This window comes from Neophocaena asiaeorientalis, unplaced genomic scaffold (genome assembly GCF_003031525.2).
Source record: "Neophocaena asiaeorientalis asiaeorientalis breed wild unplaced genomic scaffold, Neophocaena_asiaeorientalis_V1.1 scaffold182, whole genome shotgun sequence".
NCBI classification, from domain to species: Eukaryota; Metazoa; Chordata; class Mammalia; order Artiodactyla; family Phocoenidae; genus Neophocaena; species Neophocaena asiaeorientalis.
The window spans coordinates 6,489,285-6,509,585 of record NW_020174648.1 but is presented as its reverse complement, the minus strand read 5'-3'; the positions used below and the strand labels follow the sequence as shown (position 1 = coordinate 6,509,585).

At 38.1% G+C, this 20,301-nt stretch overlaps 1 protein-coding gene across 4 annotated transcripts in view; it reads right to left on the bottom strand.

The window, feature by feature from the left end:
- RC3H1 (ring finger and CCCH-type domains 1) overlaps positions 1-19,994 on the bottom strand; it is a 92,785-nt gene extending 72,791 nt beyond the window's left edge. For 3 of the 4 annotated variants that reach the window (XM_024758746.1, XM_024758750.1, XM_024758748.1), the window contains exon 1: positions 19,742-19,983. The gene's annotated coding sequence lies outside the window, so the exon portion shown is untranslated. Of the gene's footprint in view, positions 1-19,741 lie in introns of all 4 variants that reach the window. The other variant, XM_024758747.1, reaches the window with a different exon arrangement.
- Between the last annotated feature and the right edge of the window lie 307 nt (positions 19,995-20,301).

The window sequence follows — 20,301 nt, the reverse complement described above, 5'->3', positions numbered from 1 at the left end:
CAGTGAGTGGCAAGTGAAAACGAGCTCGGGGCTCCCACTGATTCTGCATTATGGTGAGTTGTAAAATTATTTCATTATATATTATAATATAATGATAATAGAAATAAAGTGCACAGTAAATGTAATGTGATTGAACCATCCCAAACCCACCACCCCCCACCCAGTTTGTAGAAAAATTGTCTTCCACGAAACTGGTCCCTGGTGCCAACAAGGTTGGGGACTGCTGTTTTAAGGGACAACACTAATATTCTGTTTCTTCAATGTATCCCAATTTACTAGTTCTTTCCTCACCAGCATGCTTAAATGTTTCTGCAGAGGAGCTAAAAAAACCCAAAAACTAAAAACAAAACCAAAAACATACCACATTTCTATCTCCACCCTGTCTTATTTAATCAAAAAAAAAAAAAAAAGTCACTCAATCCCTGTCCCTGTTCCTGTCTTCTTCTAGTCTCTATTCTCTTCTCCCACACCTTTCAGTTTGCAAACTATCACTTTATTCCAACCACGACTTTGAAACTATTCTTAACAAGTATATCAACAACCTTCTTATGAAATACAACAGTCACACCTCAGTCCTTATCTCCTTTCTTTCTATACAGCATTTAATAATGCTGACCAGTTACTCCTGCAAATGCTGTCCCTCTGGGGCTTCTATAACAGCACACTGTCCAGGTATTCCACTAATTAACAGGCCACTCCTTACGTGTCCCTGTTGAAGGCTTCTCCTTCTCTGCCCACCCGTGGAATATATGTGGCTCTTCAGAATTCCTTCCTCAATTCTCTTCTCTACAAAATTTCCCTCAGTGACTTCAACTATTTTCAACTTTCGACTACCAACTAGATACTGATGACTTCCAAAAGTTCAAGCCTCTCTTCTGAGCGCCAGGGTCACATAACCAGTTGGCTACTAGTCATCCATGTCCAACTGGGGTCTCAAACCATCTCAACTTTACCAAACTTTTTGTTTCCTATGTTAATGATTGAGTGACTTACCTGTTGACAGAAGCATAGGGAATCATCTTTCACTATTCACTTTTCCTCAAACCTGCTCCCCGCCTCAACTAATCAGTCATCATGTCCCATTCATTTTATTTCTTTAATGTTTCTTGAAACCTTCCCATCCATTCCTAAATCCTTACATTAGGCTGCCAACCTCTCTTACCTGGATTACTGTGACAATTTCTTATGTGGTATCCATGTTAAAGATATCCTCAACAGAGAAAGCCACTACTTGCTAGACTGTAAGTTCCTTAAAATCAGAGAATGTCTTGGGTTTTCTTCGTCTCTTGCTATTTTCTCTATGGTTCTAATACAGAAGAAGTCCGACAATATACATTAGCAAAGCTATCAAGCTGGAATATTTATGTTTTTGCCAATAGAAAGTCAACTGGGCTAACAGAAAGCTGCTAGGGAAGGAACCTAGGGTCTTTCCAAAAGTAACATGCACAGATAAACAAGAATATATAACACAAGAATAACACTATAAACCAACTAGACTTAAAAGACATCCACAGAATGCTCAGTACAACAACAGGAGAATTATTTTCAAGTGCTTACAGAACATTCTCCAAGATAGACCATATGCTAGACCATAAAACAAGTCTCAATAAGTTTAAAAGGATTGAAATCATAAACATTATAGTCTCTGCATACAATGGAATGAAATTACAAACAGAAAATAACTTTAACTCACAAATACAGGGAAATTAAACAACATACTGCTAAATAACCAGTAAGTCAAAGAAGAAATCAAAAGGGAAATTAGAAAATACTTTGAAATGAATGAAAATGAAGACACACCATACCAAAACTCATGGGATGCAACCAAAGCAAGGCTTAGATGGATATTTATAGCTTTAACTGTCTATACTAAAAAAGAAGAAAGTCTCAAATCAATAATCTTACTTTCCACCTTAAGCACTGGGGAAAAAAGCTATCTAACATCAGCAACATGATGACAAATTCTCTGTGGCCAAAATATAAACTCTGAATTTAATATTATTAGCAAGTGATGCCAATTTTAGATGATTTCTTCCCTAAACACTACAAAACAGAAACTTATAAACAAAAGACATTAAAAGCTTAAAAACGCAAGTATTCTTATATCCCAAACAGTTTAATATTAATTAGTTTATGAGGTGTAAATGCAATTTTTAAAAATCTTGACAGTTCCTTTTTACAATGAACACACACATTTCCACTTTGGAAGAGGGAGGTGGGGAGATAACTCAAGGCTTAGGTACCCAAATATAAAACCTAGGTTTTCGTTTTATATTTTAAGCAGACAACTTCTAATATGAGCAAATGAGTCTTAATACATCAAAGCTGGCAAACAGAGGAAAAAACTCTCAATTTTCGTTATCTTTCAGAGGGCCTCTGGGACACCACTTATTAGTAGCAAACTATGCTGGCATTCCTATCTTTGAAGGAGATTATCACAGGTTCAGGTGATAAGTGAGCAATACAAGCAAATGGAGATTTAAAGGAATGGCAAGTTCTAAAATAACAATAGAATTTACTATGGGTCAAAACATTCTAAAAACTTAAAGTGCATTATCTTTTTTTTTTGCACTAACTTTTAATACTCATAATAACCTTGCAAAATATTATCACACCCTTGAGAAAATCAGGGCCCAGAAAAGTTAAGCAATGTTCTTAAGGTCTCACAGCCAGTAAGGGGTAGAGTTGAGATTCCAACCCAGGTTCGTCTAACTTTACTATTTTAAGACTTTCTCTTTAGGTTTCTTAATCATTTGTTGTGGTAGTCTGCAAAGATGGCCACAATTCCTCCCATCCCTGTAGCTATGCCCCTTTGTAATTTGACTTTGCTGCTCTTTCTATCAAGAGATAGAATCTTTTCCCCCACACTTTGCATCTGGGTGACCTTGACTTATTTTGAATACTGTAGTTGAATATAGCATTAGTGATGTTTGGAGAGCTTCACAGCATAGGCCTCAAGAAACCTTGCAACTTCCACTCTTGGAACATGGTGCCACTATGTGAGAAGGCTTGAGCTAGACCTGAGCTGAGACCAACAGAACAGAGAAAAACTGTCCCAGCTCAGACCCCTAGAACAATCAGCCCCAATTTTAGCTGCCAGATGACTGAAGCTGCATGAGTGACCTCAGTGGAGACCAACAGCAGAACCACCCGTGGCTAACTTAGCCCCATGCACTAACTCAGAATTGTAAGCAAATAAAATGGTTGTTGTTTTAAGCCACTAAGTTTTGGGGTGGTTTGTTACTCAATAATAGATATCTGATTGTTTATATAATCAAGACACAATTTTACATTTATAAATTTCATCATAGCCTTTTGAGAAAAGAGTAATACTGAATGAAAAACTGACATTGGAATGTGAAAGGTTCCCTCGGTTGAATTACAAAGTTTTCATAGAATGAATCTATTCTCTTTTTTTAAGGCCTAAAAATTACTAATATATATAAGTACCTTCACAAACACAACATGCCTAAATTTAGCTCCTTATTCTTGCAGCATAAATTATCAGCAACTACAGGGAAGAGCATTCAAATGTACCAAAACGGTAACATTTTCAAAGCACAGCATGGATAACAAATCCTTTAGACTTAAAAATACGTACTACTGGGCTTCCCTGGTGGCGCAGTGGTTGAGAGTCCGCCTGCTGATGCAGGAACACGGGTTCGTGCCCCGGTCTGGGAGGATCCCACATGCCGCGGAGCGGCTGGGCTCGTGAGCCATGGCCGCCGAGCCTGTGCGTCTGGAGCCTGTGCTCCGCAGCGGGAGAGGCCACAACGGTGAGAGGCCCGCGCACCGCAAAAGAAAAAAAAAAAAAAAAAAAAAAAAAAAAAAAAAAACATACTACTTAGGCTCAATTTAAATCTATCTGTAACTTCGTATTACATTCTAACCGAATATAAATTGTCATCTGTGTAACAGTCCTCCATGTCGATGTGCCAGGGCAGCACTATTAACTCAATATTGAAAGTGATTCAAATACTCCCAAGTTGTTGGTCTTTACTGGTTACAATACAAAGAAAGGCTTAACCTTCCTTACTAGCATCACCTTAGTCATCTTCAGCAAGTTATAATTGTTTTCACCTACCTACAACTTCTTTATATACTCCTCAAATCTTTCCCCCTCTATCCCAAAACTGTGAGAGGGGGGAGTGGGATTTGAGTGCTAAGCACTTACAAATCATCTCATTCAATCCTCAAACAACCTTCTGAGATATCTCCTCTACTTTATCGATGAAGGAAGGAAAGAAAACTGAAAACAGTTACTTGGATAATTTAGTGACCTAGTCATAATTTGAACCTACACTTGTCCAACTCCAAATCCTGTACTTTTCCCACTGTCTTCCAACTTTCAGCAGCTGTAATTTTTTTTTTTTCAGTACGCGGGCCTCTCACTGTTGTGGCCTCTCCAGTTGCAGAGCACAGGCTCCAGATGCGCAGGCTCAGCGGCCACGGCTCACGGGCCCAGCCACTCCGCGGCATGTGGGATCTTCCCAGACTGGGGCACGAACTCGCGTCCCCTGCATCAGCAGGCGGACTCTCAACGACTGTGCCACCAGGGAAGCCCTAATCTTAATCTTATAAATATTTTAAGATACTTAATGTATTGAAATATAACATACACACATAAAAAGTATACAGATCAAGAGTGTTCAGCTCAATGAACATAGTAAGCAAAGTGAGCATACTTGTATACCCAAGATATAGAACATTACCAGCACCCCAGAAAGTCCCCTCACCATCCCTCCCAATCATTATCTCTTTATTCTTCCTCAAAGGCCACTACTATCGTAACTTCTAATGCTATAGATTACTTTTACCTGTTTTAAAATTCTATGTAACGAATCATCAGTATGTGTTTTGTATTTTGGCTTCTTTCACTCAACATATTTGTTAGATTGTTCTACATTTATATTACTAAGCTGTTACAAAATACTCCAGTTCAATCTACCACAGTTAGAAAGCTACCCTTCATGAACTCAATTTTGGAGTAGTGATGACATTTGGATTTGGAATGTAGCAGATTTCTGGTGCTGAACTGGAAGAAAAAAAACAAGTATCAATAACAAAAACTGGGAACAAAGAATTCCCTCTTTACTCAAGAAAACAAAGCAGCACATGTGTCACACTAATGGCCCCTACTGCTTTACTTTTACTTGTTTCTACTTTTTTTCTGAGGGAGCTTGTGTCCTAGACTTCCTTGTGGCACTTGGTAGATACCATAGGGCTCTGACTGATTCTACAACTGGACAGCAAAGAGAAAACATGCAGATTATTCAGAATAGGCAAGCTGCATATGGAGCATACTTCTTTTGCAATGGTTGGGTGATATGTAGTGTATACTATGACCTAGGGAATTTTTGTGTTAAAGATATAATCTAACATATTTAATAATAGTAAAATAACAATAATGTTAGTATTATTAAACTGTCCCCATAATCTACTGGCCAAGGTTTAAGGACATTTTTTTATCACTGTTTATTTTTATGGAATATGCCTGAAAGAATTCCAACTATTTCCAATGATTTTCAATTGCGCATACTTGAAAAATAATGCTTAAAAATTTAAAAAAAAGGATAGATTCATTTTCCATTTTAGAACTATTTCTAGACTGTTACCGCAGACAATATTTCATTTTGATTTTAAAAGAATGAACGAATTGCTACATGGAGTCCAAACACAGAAGCCTATAATAATGTATGTCATTTACACATATCAAGTGGTTTGAAACAGTTATATAAATTGTAAGAAGATATTTTGCTGTTCCTAAGTAGTAGCTACTGTTAGAGAACCTACTGATTTCTTGCTACTATGTCAGAATTAAACATAAAACACTTCCTCCAATATATGTAACGAAGATCTTTTAGGGTATAAATTCGTCCTTAGGTTTATGTAGTGTATTACAGGGAAGAGAGGATAAAAGAATGGGACAAGCCTAACTGCTGTGGGTTTGCACAATAAACAAATAAATCTACTATTATTACACTCTATTCTTTGGTAAAATAGGGAGCCTTGCTTTCTTATCTTAAATTACGAACAATTTGTCCCGCTCTTCTCCTAACCTTGAACCTTTTTCCCATTTCCCTACACATATTACTATGTGAATTCCCTTAGGGAAGGCCTTACTTGATCACCTTATTTAAAATTGATCCCTCAACCCTAATCACACTACCACCACAATCTGTGCTTCCCATCTCTTTCCTGATTAATTTTTCTCCACAATACTTCTCACCATCTAATATGCTTTATTTTAGTTATTTTGTTACAGTGTGGACCCACCACTACTAAAATGTAAGCTCCATGAAGACAGGGATTTTCAATTGTTTCTATCTCTAATCTTTTTTGAGTATATTTTATATGACAGGCACTATTCTAAATTTTGCATGCATTATCTCAGTCCTCACAATGACCCTATTATTAGATATTACATATCATTATATCTTAATTTTAGAGTTGAAGAAACTGAGCACAAACCTTAGGTAATATGTGCAAGGTCACATGGTAATTAACTTGTCCCTATTTTTTTAAACTTGTAATTCCTTCTGTAGCCTTCGTTTCTTTAGTTACATCACTATACAACTTGACACTCAATGTACACACCTGGTAATCATCCTAGATTCCGTCCTCTTCTACCTCTATTAAAATTTTCTATTATCTCTTAAATCTATATCTTCCCTTCCATCTCTACTTCCCTGATTGAAGTTTGTGTTCATTCATTCAAAAATTACTTACTGAACACCTACCATGTGCCAGACAGTGTCTTAGGATCTAAAGATGTAGCCCTGAATGAAACAAAGTCCCTGCTCTCATAGAGCATACAGTCTCTCTCACCTGGATCACACAGTAACCTTTTAACTGATCTCTGTCTCTAGCTTTGTTCTTGCCTTCATCCACACTCCTCACAGCTGCTGGTCATTCACTTATGGTTTTCTTCCATGACAAAAAACTCAATAAAAAAAAAGGACAATAGGGCTTCTCTGGTGGCGCAGTGGTTAAGAATCCACCTGCTGATGCAGGGGACACGAGTTCGAGCCCTGGCCCGGAAAGATCCCACATGCCATGGAGCAACTAAGCCCATGAGCCACAACTACTGAGCCCACGCACCACAACTACTGAAGCCCACGTGCCTAGAGCCCGTGCTCCACAAGAGAAGCCACCACGATGAGAAGCCCGCACATCACAAGGAAGACTAGCCCCTACCCACTGCAACTAGAGAAAGCCTGCATGCAGCAACGAAGACCCAACGCAGCCAAAAATAAAAAATAAAATAAGTAAATTTTAAAAAAAGGACAACAGACTTGAAAGATCCTTTCGCAAAAGAGGGTATCAAAATGGCCAGTAAGTGTATAATACGCTTATTTAAGAGTCATAAGATGTCATTACTCACAGGGGAAATTTAAATTACGATGACAATGGGAATCTACTACATGCCTACCAGAATGGCTAAAAAAAAGTTTACTGACCATACCAAGTATTAAAGATGATATGAGCATACGAAATTCTCATACAATGCTGACAGCAGTGTGAATTGGTACATTCACTTTGGAAAACTGGGAGTATCTCCTTAGGCTAAACCAAAGTCTACTAATGACCCATAAATTCCACTGTTAGGTATTTATATGAGAGGAATGACTAAGTATGTCCACCAAAAATCATATGCAGTAATGTTCATAACAACTTTATTCATAAAAAGCCAAAAATAAACTGCAAACAACCCAAATGTCCATCAACAAAATGCATAAACTGTGATAAGTTCATATAATGGAATACTATACAGCAATGATAAAAATAAAACAATCGGTCCATTGTTACATATAACAGGGACACATTTCACAGATATTACAATGTACAAAGCCAGATACAAAATAGCACCTACTGTAGAATTTAATTTATAGAGGAAGCATAAAGAAGACATGATGCATGATTTCATTTAAGAAGAGGCAAAACAGACTACAGTGCCAGAAGTCAGAATTAACTCCTAGGAAAGCTGGGAGGCAGTAGAGAGTGTACTGTCTGGGAAAGAGTAGAAACAATTCTTGGGTGTTAGAAACATTGCATATCTTGATCTGGGTGGTGGTTACACAAGTGTATATATGTAAAAAGTAATCAAGATCTACCGCTATGATTTTTGCCCTTTAGTGCATGTATTTTGTTATCTCAAGTTAAAAAACAAACAACATCAACAAAAACTCCTAGGGACTTCCCTGGTGGCGCAGTGGCTAAGAATCCACCTGCCAATGCAGGGGACACAGGTTTGAGCCCTGGTCTGGGAAGATCTCACATGCCGTGGAGCAACTAAGCCCGTGCACTACAACTACTGAGGCTGCACTCTAGAGCCTGCAAGCCACAACCACTGAGCTCATGTGCCACAACTACTGAAGCCCGCATGCCTAGAGCCCGTACTCCGCAACAAGAGAAGCCACTGCAATGGGAAGCCTATGCACCGCAACAAAGAGTAGCCCGTGCTCGCCACAACTAGAGAAAGCCCGCGTGTGGCAATGAAGACCCAATGCAGCCAAAACTAACTAACTAACTAACTAAATAAATAAAAATTAAAAAAACCTCTTAGATGTTGCCTTAGCAGAATCAATCCCAAGTGCTTTAACATGCCATACAAGATCCCTGGGATGTGGCCCCCACCTACTTCTCCAGCTTTATTTTTCACCACCATCTGCCTCATGTTTTATACTCTAGCAACAAAAGTATGAAGGTTTCCCTGTATACAAGATATTCTTTTTCACTCTAGGTCTTGTTTGGCTCAAGTATTCCCCTAAATCTGGGATGTTAAACCCCTATTCATCCTTTAAGTCACATTCAACTCAGGAAGCTCTTTCAAGAAATCTTTTTATAGCCTAGTGTATATTAGGTTGCCCCTCTGATGTTCCCAATACATTCTAAACTCTTTCTATAAGAGGAAGTCCATACTGTTCTATGCTGTTGTATAGCATATATTTGTTCAACAATTGTTAAATGACTGAAAAATATCACTACTTGATTGTAGCAAGTTTCATATTTCTAAAGTGTTGGACAATTCACATAAAAGGTAAGAGAGCTGAATCTATCATCACAAGATGAGTTCAATCTTTTTTTTTTTTTTTGCGGTACACGGGCCTCTTACTGTTGTGGCCTCTCTTGTTGCAGAGCACGGGCTCCGGATGCTCAGGCCCAGCGGCCCTGGCTTGGACCCAGCCACTCTGTGGCATGTGGGATCTTCCCGGACTGGGGCACGAATCCGTTTCCCCTGCATCGGCAGGCGGACTCTCAACCACTGCGCCACCAGGGAAGCCTGAGTTCAATTTTTTAATGCTGGTACTTAATCTTTAGAAGATAGTATACCTCCAAAATTAACTGCATTCTTAAAACTACCTATAAGCGAGGTAAAGCTAAAAGTGAAGTGACAGATTAAAAAGATAAGGATAAAGAAACTAATCTGAAAAGGCTACATATTGCATGAGTCCGACTATACAATATTATATATTCCACATAAACATATAAAAAGACGCTCTACACCATATGTTATCAGGGACATGCAAATTAAAACAATGTGATACCACTACACACTATTAGAATGGCCAAAATTTGGAACACGGACAACACCAAATGTTGACCAAGATGTGGCGCCAACAGGAACTCTCATTCATTGCAGATAAGAATGCAAAATCGGGCAACCACTTTGAAAAACAGTTTGACATTGTCTTATAAAACTAAACATACTCTTACCATACGATCCAGCAATCACTCTCCTTGATATTTACTCAAAGGAGCTGAAAACTTGTATCTACACAAAAACCTGCACATGGATATTTATAGCAGCTTTATTCATAATTGTAAAACTTGTAAGCAACCAACCAAGATGTCCACCAGTGGTACAACTGTGGTACAACCAGACAACAGAATATTATTCAGTACTAAAAAAGAAATGAGCTATCAAATCACAAAAAGACATGTAAGAAACTTAAATGCATATTGTATGATTCCAACTATAGGACACTTTGGAAAAGGCAAAACTATGGAGACAATAAAAAGATCAGTGGATGCTAGAAGCTGGGGTGAGGAAGGATGAATATGCAGAGCAAAGAGGATTTTTAAACCAATGAAAATATTCTGTATGGTACTATAATAATGGATACCTGTCATTATACATTTGTGCAAATCCACAGAATGTATAACACCAAGAGTGAACCCTAATATAAACTATGGACTTTAAGCATCAATGTAAGTTCATCAATTGTAATTAACGTACCACTCTGGCAGTGGATGTTGATAATAAGGGTGGCTATGCATGTGTGGAGGCAGCTGAGTATGCAGGAAATCTTTTGTTCCTTCTTCTCAATTTTACTGTGAACCTAAGACTGCTCTAAAACAAACAAATCAACCAACCAACCAAGTCTTTTAAAAACAAAAAAGAATACTAAAAAAAAAAATCAACAAGTGAACCTGAAATCTCTCTCAAAAATGGAGATTCTATTGACAGGATTTTGCTCCCCACCCATTCTTTCCCCTCTGCCCCTCACCATTTTGTCATGATACACTTAAGATTCTTAAAGTTTTAACACTCTGAGAACAATGAATTAAATAATGCACGTCAATCACTATGGGAATAGGTCCTACAACTTCAATATTCAAAGATGCTTTCATGACATTATCTGTTCTAAGCTTTGTGATATTCCAAGTTACTCTTACATGCTTTTAAAGAGTTTTAAATATTACATTTTCTATTCTAAGGATTTTCTTATTTCAAAAAACCCTCTCTCTCTCCTGCCCTCATTTTTTCTAATGCAGTAGAAAGAGAATATATTGGAAGGAACTTTTGTGCCCTTATGAGATTTTGTCAACTGCAAACCTACATAATAAAATGACATTTCTGAAAAAACTGACTCAGATAACTCATAACTCAGCTTTTCTAAATACATGGAGAGCCTTATGTTTTAAAAAAGTTTTTAATAAATTTAAAGAGAGGACAGATTCGAGCAAAGAGTGACAGTTTTAATCAAAACAGTAATTAATGTAAAAGCTGACATATAAAACATGGGTTTTAAGAGCAGTAATTATAGGGAAAGCATTTCAAAATGGTTTAAAATTCAGGCTTTTTTTTTTTTTTAAATACAGTACTTAAACATGGAAGACTACTACTCTTTAACAGAATGTCTCCACAAAAATGAACTTTTGAGCAAGCATAACCAGTATACAGAGAAGATCAAATCAAGACCTTACACAGTATAGCTATTTTCAGCAAAAGAAGAGGTAAAGCTTACCCCAAAAGAAAGGCAAAAGAGCTCTGGAAACTTTAACATGATAATTTAAATAATGTTTAAGAAAGTACAAGTTCATGTGGTAACCAAATTGGATTTTACAAAGTATCTGAATAGAATACAAATGTAAATCAGTACCAATAGAGAATTTTGGATGGCAACAATGTCCAGTTAAATTCTATTCACCCTTACCAGGCAATTCATATTAGTACAGGTAATTAATTTTTATTATGTAAAGTGGGTCACACACAGAAGAAAAAATATTTTTCCATAATAACTGAATTATAGAGAAATAAATTTCTTATTTAAGATAAGAAATAAGATAAACTTCTTCATTTCAAGTTCTACTTTTTAAAGAATGAGTACATTAGTATTTATTAAATCTATAGCTATAGCCTCTATAGTTTTGATTTATAGTATTTTAAATTACATAGTACATAATCAAACAGTCCCCAATAATCTCTTCAAAAGTGACCACAACTTTAAAATTAATTGTAAAAGCACCCCAACTAGTGGAGATCCCAAGAGAGAACTAGAAAAAGGAGTTCTAGATTCTAATCTCAACTCTGCCAGTTATTAGCTCTGAGACCTGTTTATCTCTGATAAATATTCAAAAGGTTTAGAGAAAAAATAAGAAAGAAAAAGATGACTCCAGATTTTAGGGACAAGAAGAGTGGAGTAAAAGATGATGCCCTGAGAAGAAACCATATTATAATGGACAGCATCTGGAAAGGCTGATTCTTTGGGGGGAGTAAAGGATTTTAAATTATGTCAAGTTTAGGATTGCTGGCAGCACAAGCAAAAACATTGAAAAGGTAGGCTTAGGACAAATTGAGGCCATGCAAATGGTAAGTTCTCTGTGAGAGTGAATATAAATGGAGAACCGGACTTTGGTTTATATCAGCATTCTTCAATAGAACTTCCTGAGATGATGGAAATGTGCTATATCTGCATTTTCCAATATGGTAGCCACTAGCCACATGTGGCTATTGAGCCCCTGAAATGTGGCTAGTGCAACTGAGGAATTTAAAATTTTGATTTTAATTAATTAAAACTTAAATTTATCCATACAACAGAGTACTATTTAGCAATAAAAAGAAATGAGCTATCAAGTCACAGAGAGACATGGAAGAACCTTAAATGTACGTTGCTAAGTGAAAGAAGACAATCTCACCCATAGAACTGTACAACACAAAGAGTGAACTATAATGTAAACTATGGACTTTAGTTAATAATTTGTCAATATTGGTTTATCAATTATAACAAATGTAAGATGTTAACAGAAATAACTGTGGGGGAAGGTATATATGGAAATTATACCTTCAGTGCAATTTTTCTATAAACCTAAAACTGCTCTAAAAAAAAATCCATTAAAAATTTTAAATTTAAGTAGTCACATGTAGCTAGTGGCTGATATTAAACAGCACAGGTCCATATTAATGAAAGACTGATGTGGAAAGAAAATGAGAATGGTATTTCATTTCTGACCACCAACTCCATAAATACACAAAGTTTAACTGTATCTTGAATACTAACAATTGACAGCAGAAAATTTTCAAATATTCTTAGATGAATATCTTTCTAAAGTGATTTTTGTTAAACAAAATTTAAGGAAGAAAACAACATTTATTGAATGGGTACTATACTATAGATATATGTTAACTCATTTAAATTGCAAAACAATCCTTTCAAAGAAGATATCACCATTTCTGGTTTTAGAGATGAAGAATCATAAAGCTTATGTGATAAAAGATGGGAACTTAGATACATCTGACTCCAAAGTGTATGTTCTAATATATTCTTTATATAGTTTTATGATTCCCAAAATCAAAAACATAAGTGAATTTTCCCACAATGAACCTATCATCAGGAACAACAGGTTATATAGCAGAATAATTAATTAATGATATACTCAGAGTCTAAAAAAATGTCCCTGTATTAAACTGTCCCATGCTAATGTGATTTTTACCTCATTACCCTTCTTGCTGTCCATATTACCTAGAGTACCTTTACTCCCACATCTAATTTGCATGTTTTAATCTGCTGTGAAATTAGAAAACAGATTAAATTCTGCTGTGAAAATATCAAGCTTCTTAGAATTATGTACAGAGCAAGAGAGGTTCTAAGCCAGTGCCTTAGTGTAGATGATTTAGTTCATTAACTTTGTGATAAAGGTCTTTTTGTCTACTTCTTATTCTAAATTGGGATCAGGTTAGATGACATACTGTTCTATAATAAAGCTAAGAATATAATGATCCTGTTTCATTCACATATGTTCCACTAAACCATATTTTCAAGCATAGATCTCTAAACTTAACCTCATTTAAAGATGTTATTTTATGATTAAATGTATTAATTTAGTACACTAGCTTTCTAATAAATTACTGTTAAAGATTAATCAGATGTATATAAACATAGAAATATTAATATTTACAGAGACTTGATATTTCCTGAAAAAAGTCAGTATTAAAGAAAAGCAGGAATTTTACTGCATTGAGTTCTAAATATTCGTTATAATTCTTTCCATCACTTTTTAAGTTGTTCTTATAACTAAATTTAATAGTCAAATAAAATTTTCCTAAAAGGGGGGAAATTAGTATCAAAATTTAAATTCTTCTTCCCGACTTAGAGCTTCTGTATCTGTAAAATATTACAAATCTTTAATAGTAACATAAAATCTGTATTTCACTTCTCACCATAAATGTTAAGATTTAAATTTAATTAGGGGAAGTACCTAATTTTGAATTTAAGTCAAAGATGAAAGAAAAAAAGTCTGTTTATTTTCTCCCTCAATCAAACAAACAATTTTAAAAAGCTACAAACCAATTGCTTCTGTTAACAGTGTCTATGTTTTTGGAGGGAGTCAGGTATAGACCCAAGACCAAGGATTCAAAGATTTATTCAACAAGCAGAGTGTCAGGCAAATCATAACTCTAAACAGGCTCAAAGATTAGCTGAAAAAAGTAATAAAGTTAGGGGACTTTCCTGGTGGTCCAGTGGTTAAGAATCCGTCTTCCAATGAAGGGGATGCAGGTTCGACCTCTGGTCGGGGAACTAAGATCCCACATGACAAGAGGCAACTAACCCCACGCGCTGCCACTACAGAGCCCACGTGCTCTAGAGCCCATGCACCACAACTAGAGAGCCCATGCACTCTGGAGCCCATGTGCCACGACTACTGAGCCTGTGTGCTCTGGAGCCCGTGTGCCACAGCTAGAGAGAAACCCATGTGCCATAGCTAGAGAGAAGCCTGTGCGCCACAACAAAAGATTCCTGCGTTCCGCAACTAAGACCCGACGGAGCCAAAAAAAAAAAAAAAAAAAAAAGTAATACAGTTAGATTCATACAGATTAAAGAGTTTCAATCTAACAATCATTTTCTAATATAACCTCATATAAGTCCTTGTCTATTAATATTCCAAGTTTCTTCTATATATTAAGAAAAAACAAAAGCCAAACAACCTGTAGATAAGACTATTCATTGCTCACATTTGTATAGAACATTAAAACTTAGTTAATTCTCACAACTCAACAAGGAAATACTAATGAGTCTGAGAGCTTAAGTACAACTTCTTTGTAGTGATCAAGATGAAAAGTTCGAACTGCTGTGACTTCCAATTTTTCTTCCATAAAGAATCCCTGGCAGCATGCCTACTGTATTTAGAGAATAATGTAAAGAATGAGGTGGTTTTTGATTCCTAACAATCATATCCCAAAGTTTTTTCCTGCAATTTCAATTATACATAGCACTCTTGCTCAATCTTGGCTCAAAATCATTTTATGTAATATTCATAAAGACAGAAAGTAGAATGGTGGTTGCCAGGGACTGGGGGAGAGGGGGATGGGGAGTAACTGCTCAATGGGCACAAGAGTTTCCTTTTGGGGTGATAAAATGTTTTGGAACTTGATAAAGGTAGTGGTTGCACGACATTGTGAATGTACTGCCAATGAACTGTTCACTTTAAAATGGTTAATTTTATGTTATGCGATTTAAACCTCCATTTAAAAAAAAATTTATGTTAAGATATATAGACCACTGTAGAACTCTTCTTCAAAAACACTGCTACCACATTCAAATGCTATTTAGATCTTGGAGACGTTTAGAAAAAAATGCATTACAAACTAAATTATTACCTTATATTACAGTAATGGGTGTGTACTGATATCAGTGCTAAAATGCTTGACAAACATCAAACATACATTTATAAACAGTCTCAAATAAATATAAATGAACCTTAAGACATTTATTCCTCTAGGGCAGAACATAATTTGAGTCAGTTCAACTGTGCATGTAAGATGAACTCAAATTTTTTACTAGAATTCTTTTCTCAAACCTCAATCAGGAAAATATTGTGAACTGATAAGAAATGTCTAACATTACATAAAGAATAAATAAGAATATAAGAAGTAAACAGACACAAATCTGACCAATAATGGATATAAATAAATATGCTAAAGCTAACTGTCTTGGAGATGTAGCACAACATCACTTCAGATTAAGTAAACTTCACACTTGAAAATGTATAGAATCGGGACTTCCCTGGTGGTGCAGTGGTTAAGACTCCATGCTCCCAACGCAGGGGGCTAGGGTTCGATCCCTGCTCAGGGAACTAGATACCACATGCATGCAGCAACTAAGAGTTCGCATGCCACAACTAAGACCTGGCGCAACCAAATAAAAATAAATAAATATTTTAAAAAAGAGAAAACGTATAGAATCAACATTAAAAAACTTCGGAGTAAGAAAAATTCCTTTATATAAATGGCTGAAAAATTAATATTATGCTATAACCTCCAAGGCTAGTCCAAATCCAGTCTAGACTCCAGGATTAAACAAAAAAGAAGGTGATCTTAAAGAAGATCCTAACCAACAGGCTGATTTTGAAATCTGTGACTGTTCTGATGCAGGTCAATCTGAGAATTTAAATCCACTTGAATCCAATCCCAAAGAATACCTCAACTCCTGAGCATGGACATAGCCAAAACTAAACCAGGTCAGTATACACTGCCAAGGAACATCCTGCTCCGAAGTGTCCACCAAACAAGGATCACTTATCAGTTTATTCTTCACTTTACTGGGTGCCAACCATTGGCAAGATATATGTAAGAGTGGACTGATTAGATCCCACCAAACTCCATTTCAAGCTCTAATATCTGGAGATAGAAAATACTGCGTACTTCTAAGTGGTCTAAGGCTTTAAAAAATTATAAATGAAGAATTCCAAATGTTAGCTGACCTGACTTTAACACTACCGAATGTTACTAAAGTCATTTTAAAACTTCCCTAAGGGCCTTCCCTGGTGGCAAAGTGGTTAAACTCTGCTTGCCAATGTAGGGGACGCGGGTTCAAGCCCTGGTCCAGGAAGATCCCACATGCCACGGAGCAACTAAGCCCAGCTACTGAGCCTGTGCTCTAGAGCTCGTGAGCCACAACCACTGAGCCCGCATGCCACAACTACTGGACCCCATGCTCCACAACGAGAAGCCACTGCAATGAGAAGCCCACGCACCGCAATGAAGAGTAGCCCCCGTTCGCCGCAACTAGAGAAGTCCTGCGTGCAGCAATGAAGACCAAACGCAGCCAAAATAAATAAATAAATTTATTAAAAAATAAAACTTTCGTAAGTATTTATTTCAAAGGTACAACTTAGCTAACTGCTTATATAACAAATTAAAGCCATGAAACAATTACAGCAATACCACAAATCTGCCCTATGTAAACAGTATGAGTTTCTATATTTACGGCATTCAGATCTGCTAAAAGCAAATATAAGTGCTTCTTTTGTTAATTCACACGAATACGTCCTCAAACTTATAAGTGAATAATTTGGCAGTGTACAAATAATGATAATAGAAAAGATATTAGAGCTGAAGGCAAGCACAGTATTACAAAACACAGTTCATGGTTTTTAAAAAAAAAGGAATCCGTAAATACAGGAGATGCTTCAAAGTTTAACCTTGGGACATATGGCAGCAGTAGCAATAGCAAAGCATCTAATTTGTGTCACAAGGTTTGAGTAAGCTTTTTTGCCTATTAACTAAGCGGCCTTTTTGCTAGTTATAGCTACTTAGCTTCTCCTAAGCCTCAGATTCTTCCTATATTACAGACTAATTAGGAGGAATAAATGAGAATATTTTCCCTCATTTACTCATTTAACAAATGTGCTTTGAAAAATTGTTATTTTAAATTTTTTATGTACAAAAAAACCCTTTCAAATTTCTCCAAATGAAATAAACATATATTAACTTTTAATATTACCGAGAAAGTACAAATCTAATTTTTAAGCTATGGTCCCAAAACTTCTTGGAAGGAAATTCTTAAATATTACTTGAGAAAATCTGAACTGACATAATCGGAATAAACACTGATATTGAAGACATAACAATTGAGGGATCACATCTTAAAACAGTCTGACACAAATAAAAACAGAATTCAATATCAAGCATAAATTGGGACCCAGACTCAATGACTGCTGGGTCAGCATCTAATTTCAAACACAAAACCTTAACACTTAAAAATCTTTGTTTTTAGGAAAATGATGAGGCAAATTAGTCCTTGACACAACATAAGATTTGTTTTCACAACAAACCACACTGACCACTTACAATTTACAAATTCATACATTACTACAATTATTCTAATAGGTTTAGAGTCACAGATAAATTTAAGTATCATTATGAGATAGAGTTTACTTGCATTCTGTACCAACTAACAAAATTCAGCCAAAAAAATTGATTGATTAAATCATGACTTTGAACACTTAAAAAAAAGTCCCTTTTGAAATTTATTCCCAGAAAATTCACATCAGCAGAAGCCATGTGAAAGTTGTTCTTTCCCCACTACCTAAAAAGTCAAAATATCCACATTATTTATACTAGGCTTAAAATGAAAGTCATTCATATTCATCCATTATACTTCAATCCTAAGCAACAATAAAACAGTCCAACCTCCACGTTTATCCAATTTCTAGTCTACTTACTGTCAACTTTTGTGGAAGAACCAAGGCCCAGTGCCTCCCATTAAACTTCATATAACCTTAAAACGCTCTGAATTACAACAGATACAGACAATTCTAATTAGAAATTCACCTTAAAAATGGGTGAAAGATATTAACTGGCATTTTATCTGCCCAGCACAGGTCCTTTTAAGAACACAAACTAAATGGACCTCGCAATTTAATATTAAACAGTGGAAAGCAGTCTTTTGGAGACATCCAAACAATTTTAATATAAATTCTCCATACGTATAGAAACTGACATAGAAATAACTTGGGTAATTTTCCCCTTCACTTGGAAAGGTACATGGTAGATGTCTTGAGAAATTAAGTTTAGGAGAAATAGTAGTTAACTGTTGAAGTTTCAGAAATCACTATGCAGGGCAACTATAAGGAGGAGCTGTCTCTTTTTCAGCCTAAACATTCAATACAGAACAGTTGTTCCTAGCTTTGAAAATTATAAAAAAGGACAAGAAGTTCTAGCCTGGAGACGAAGCTCTTCTGTCTCCTGAAAAAATGCTTCATTAGTTCCATTTTATGCTAGTTAACATTGTTTCTTATGCGGCACATTAATAATTCACAACGGTTCCTTTGAAGAAAAAAGTTCTATTCAAACATTACAATTTGTCTTCGCGTTGCCAGCAAGCGGCTTTGTTTCCAGTTTCAGGGACTATTCTGGGATGTCAAGAGTTACATTATCTACTGTTCCAAAAGAGCCCTAGTTCCACTCTCACCGGGACGTGGGCAAAACTGATGTTTAGAGAGAACTGATGCCTAGAAATGTTTAAAGAGGAACATCCTTCAGCCCTCTATCTCTCTCCATCCCTTGATAATCACATTTTACCAGGCAGAATTGTTGGTGTTGCTGCACTTAAATTTTTTTGAAAAACACCTGCAAACACAACCTCCCTAGCGCCGCCAGGAAGAAAAAAAGACTATCGGTCTCGATCTGCAGTAGCTCCAGGGAAACAGACATCGTAAAACCCACTTGGCCGAGGAACGGGAGTGCTTAAGGGGGAGGGGGAGGGAGCAGCCTTGAGGTGCAGGCGGCGCCTGTTTACAGACGCCCTCACTTCCCCCACCCCCACAGATTGGGGGTCCAAAAAGCATTTCCCGAGCGCACTCTGCTCCCGCCAAGGTCCTCGAACGAACAGCGGGGCTGGGCAGCCCTGTGGCCCCCTCCCTCTGGCCGAAGCCTCCCTCGCCCTCCCCTCGACCAGGGCGGCGTCTGCACATCCCCACGGCCTACCCACCCCGGCAGGCCCTCCAGGCGGCACGCGGAGGCCCGAGGCCTAAAGGACGCCGGGCACTGACAAGCCCCTCGGCCGCCGGCGGGGCCTGAGGCCGGGCGGGCGGACGCTACGGCCGAGGAGCCGAGGGCGGCCGAGGATAGCCCCTGCCCCGCCGCGGCTGCCTATTGTTTCCGACGGAGGCCGGGCCGCAGCCGCCCGGCTCCCCACGCCGCTGCCGCAGCCGCCGCCGCCTGCCGCTCGCTCACCGCGCTGGTCCGAGCAGCAGCTCCTCTCAGCTCCGAGTCCCCGCGGCCGTCACCACCGCCGCGGCAGCCACCGCCGCCGCCAATGCCACCGTCGACTCTGACTCTGTCCCAGGCCGCCGGACAACGGCCGCCGCTGCCACCGCCAGCGCCGCCTCCGGCCTCCCACCTGCTGCTGAGGCTGCTCCTGCAGCAGGGGCCATCTTGTTGGTCTCCCTCCTCTTCCTCCTCCTCCTCCTCCTCCTCCGCCCCGTCGTTCGTTGTCCTCGTCCCCTTCCTCTTCCTCGGGCTCCGGCCCGCCCCAGAGACTGGGGCGGAGACCAGAGTGAGGCCCCTCCTTCCAGGGGCGGGGCAAGCAGACGGGCGGGGCGGGCGCGGGAGCAGAGCTCTGAGTCACCGGCCACCAACGCCCGGGAGGGAGGGTGGTGTCGCTTACCGCCTGGACCGAGAGCGCACCACCCCCTGAGCAGAAGAACTGGTCCACCAGCGTCTCGGCGCCCAGCGGGCAAGTGGCCAGATGGTGAATTGGAAAATTTCTGACGTTTCCATCCAATCCCGCGCTT